Source organism: Pseudopodoces humilis, chromosome 16, assembly GCF_049639895.1.
Source record: "Pseudopodoces humilis isolate 2021_Gansu_Grassland_sample_001 chromosome 16, ASM4963989v1, whole genome shotgun sequence".
Classification (NCBI taxonomy): Eukaryota; Metazoa; Chordata; class Aves; order Passeriformes; family Paridae; genus Pseudopodoces; species Pseudopodoces humilis.
The window spans coordinates 11,734,559-11,738,873 of NC_142215.1; positions in this window are offsets into that span (position 1 = coordinate 11,734,559).

Below are 4,315 nucleotides of genomic sequence, written 5' to 3' on the forward strand. Positions count from 1 at the left end.
TCTATTTTTAACATTTTGTTGGGTGAATGAGAAAAAAAGCATTGAATGTATCCGTACCTCAGTTTCCTGCAGTGTGTGAAGCACTTCTGTACTGTGTGAAGAATATGTGCAGTAGTCTATGTTTAACTACTTTGCAATGTTTACACCAAAAGTGCTTGGCAAAATGCAGCAAACTATGAGTTATTAATGATTTGAAGATGGTCCATAAACTGAAATGCCACCTGTACCAGTTACAGGGCAAGTGCCATTGATAACCATCCCTTCTATGTACCCATGTGGTATTTAAAACCTTTTGGGGGCAAAATTTTCTTTAATTCAGGGCAGCTTTATCCAGGGGAAGGAGATTCAAAGGGTCATCCAGAGGGCTGATTAGCTTGGCATGGGTTTAAACATTTTCAAGTAAATTAGACTGCTGAGATTTCTTTGTCAGGCTCCAAGCAGAGCAAATGATTGGGCTCAATGTGAACATCCGGAAAAGGATGCAGAATGTTGGTGCCAATGCTTTTTCAGTATCTCTGGCAGACCTTGTGTGCCAAACTGCTCATGTGTCCAGAGGTAAACTTAATCAACAACTCTGAGCTGATTGTCTCCCCCTATCTGAGCTGATAGAGACATCAGGCTTTTCACTTCCTCTGTAGCAGGTGGCTTTTTCCTTCAGCAACAAAAATATCTGCATATGTCACACCTAATTCATTCCTGCCATTGCATCACTTACTCTCTGGAGCACAGTTCTCGTGTCAGCATTTTTCTTTTATTCTATATGATACAAGCATTTGGCCTGATTAAATTATAGGGTACTGGTGTGCAATTTAAGGATATCCAATACACAAGAGGCCAGACTAGGTGGCCCCAGTAATCCCTCTCATGAAAAATAAGACCAAATGGAATGAGGTGCCTCAGACAGTGTCTCTGGGGATTACTGCCCTGCCAGCACTAGCTGTGTGCAGGTTGGAGTCCCTGCTGACTTCTCAGCATGCAGGATCATGCTGCTTCTCCTTGGAAACAGTGTTTTCCATTGTGCAAATATTAAAAGTAACTTGTTATGACTTGTTCATTTAATTATGGAGTCAGTTTGAAAGCTTCAGAAGAGTGAAGGAAAATAATATTTTTTAATTGGATTTTCTCATTGGTACAGAAATAGAAAAGGAAATATCTAGAAAATATTAAGTACAGCTGTCTCATTTTAATGAAAAATGTATATGAAATTAAAGCAAATGCATTTTTATTTAAATGTCATCACATATCTTTGTTTAAACCTTCAGTCTTTCTCATCATGGAAATGATCTTTCAAATCCCATGAATCTCTAGTGCTGGAAGGGACCCCAGCTCTTGGCAGGTGGCATAACCACTTATGTTCCTGCTGGCTGGGTTTGTCACAGCTGCTGAGCTTCTGTCCGCTCATGACAATCAAACTTCCATTTCCCTTCTGTCAGGCACTCTAGTTTTTTCCACAAATGCATGAGATCAGTACTCTGCAAAAAAGGAGGGCAACTTAAATGTGAGGTAACCAGGCCCAGGTTCAGTAAAAGTGCCCTTGACTTTATTCCAGGCTCGGAAGAGATGCCATAAAGTTCCTTGTGGTGCATTTAAGATGTCACAGTAACTCACCTGGGTCAACCAGCATTTGGAGTGTGAAGGCAGAGAGAGCTTAACTGGAGCTTCCAGCAGCAGCAACAGAGCAATTGGTTCTGCAGAATGAAATTTTAAGGAGACTCTTTTGAGGGCTTATTCTTATTTTCAACACCTTAATGACACTTTTTTTTTCTTTTTCCTCTTTTTTTTTTTTCCTTTCTCCCTCAAGCAGCCTAAAAGCATGCAGGAACACAGGGGTGCAATAGTGACTGTGCTGCCTGGTGTTGCCCTCCAGCCCTAGGGCAGGAGGAACCTCGGTAGCAGCTCCTGAATTCAGTGGCTCCTGAACGCAGCGACCCATGAGCTGTTAGAACACAGAACCACAGTGCATCTCTAAGCAATCTGGTCCATGTGGGTGCCAACATTGCTGAGTACAAACCAACCATGAATTCCAGCACCCACTTCACCAGACACTGGGCGCAGTGACCTCTTTCTCCACCATCATCATCTGAAAGCTTTTAAAGCCGATTTGGATGAATGATGAGTACACAACCTTTTCATGGACAAGTGGCAGAATTAATGCAAGATACTCAGGCCTGGGGAATTCTTTAGTGCTCACCAACACAGATTGAGATCTAAGGAGATTTTAGGTGACCTGGATCTGTTGTGACAGCTGAGAAATAAACAATTCTGCAACTAGGAAACTGTTGCTTCTAGATTCTCTTCAATTTATTACCAATGCAGTCATTATCAGAAGACTGACTGTGAAACAATACATGCAATCGCTTTATCTGACTGCCTTGTTTTCTCCTCACTTGCTCACTGAATGAGTCTACCTAATGTCAGACTCAATAAAGTCAGGCAGCTGCCTATAAGAAACAGACCCTCATTAAGGGAGGCCCCTTGTGCTGCTTTTGTTTGTGCTCATCTGCTTTATGGGAATAGATGGGAAAAGCATGAATATTTAAAGCACTTTGCTGTGGCTGGGAACAAGCTGAACACAATTTTGCTGGTGTTTTGCCCCTCTGCCACCCCCTCCAAAAGGAAGCCTCAAAGGCATTGACCACTCTGCTCCATTCAGACAGAATTACATTTGCTACGTTGAGACAGATCGTTTGGTTTAATGTGCAAATGCTGTCCTCCATTAAAATATCCAAAACGTTGATTTGAGCATGGTTTCATGGTTCCTGTCCAACAGTCTCATCCCCAGCAGAGTACTTGCCCTGTGGTTCCTCTCTGTGCTCTCCCTGAGCTGCAGTTGGGTGCCAGCCTGCTGCAGGTTTGGCAGCAGCTTGTGCTGGGCAGAGAGCACGGAGCTCCTGGCTGTGGTAAGAGGGACACACCAGCCAACAGATCACAGCTCCTGCAGTAGGGCACAAGATTTAGTCAGCTTGCACCCCCTTCTTTGATGTTCTATTAAACTCCCTAGAGTCTCTGTTTCATTCAAAATTGAGATCTTTTGGGTAGATGCATCAAAAGAAGACAAGCAAGGGACTTTTGGCATGGCAGCAGCCGGGGATGGATGGGCAGTGGCAAATGCAACTTCCTGCAGTTCAGGCTGTCACTCCATATCATATTCATGGGGAAAATGACCTGGCATTCCTTGTAGAATATGAAGCACAGAGGTTTGCACTGTTGTTGCTTAGGCTTGGGAGAGGATTGAACTAATTGGAATAGGAAAAATATTAAGATGCATGCTCAGAAGCTAAGAATAGTTTCAATCCTCTCTTTGCAAAGTCATTTTTCAGCTGTATATGAAACTTCCATTCTGAAAACAGTGAGTGCAAGGGAAGAAGCTGATTCCTAAAACAAAGGTGCAGAGTGATAAGGTGGGATACAGTATCTGTGTTCTTTGGCACATATACTGTATCTATATTAAAAATCCCGAGGGAATTGAATACAACCCCTGCAATGAAAGGGATGCAGGACCAAAACTGGTCTTTTTGTAAAAGCTATGAATTATGTAGAAATGAAACCCTATCTGGGAGATAGGAAATGGAGTGCATGACCTCATGATCTTCTCTGCAGCTGTATTCTCTGATTCCCTTATGACTGAGGATCTGGGAATTGAGCTGCATGGTTCCCATGAGCACTCCTCTGATTTAGGCTCTGCAAATCCCAGCAGAACCACATACTGGGACACAGATCTCTTCTCTCAGTATGAGATTTCCTCATTTTCTTGAAGAGTTTCATCCACTTATTTACATTGAGATGAAAAGAAGAAAGATACTGTGAGATTTCACGGTTAAAGTACTGACATAAGTAAAAGCAGTCTTAAAATAGGTAGAGATGTTTTGTTTCTCTGTGGGTTAACTGTGAAGTTCTCTGGGATTTTGGAGAGCAAATAGTCTGTGGGGAGATGACATTTCCTTTTCAATTGTCCTTATGCACTGTGCACTTATGTGTCTTTGGCAGTTCTTTTATCATGCAGCACAGGTTCTAAGGGCCACTTAACCATGTCATTAACTCAATCCATGCCTTTAGGCACTCTGCAATGCCTTGTGCCCCTTGAACCTTAGAGCTTCGGATAATGTGAAAGAAATTGGTGTGTCTTGGTGTCAAATTCTAATGAGGGCCATATGGAAATTGCTGACACACTGTGGAGAACAGAGGGCAGGAAATACACACCTCTCCACCTGAGAAGGTGAAATCCAGGAGAGTGAAAGCTGCAAGAGCTCCAGTGGAGAAAGCTGATGTCAGAGCACCAAGGGGGGCTTGATTCAAGTCACAAACCCATGAAAAA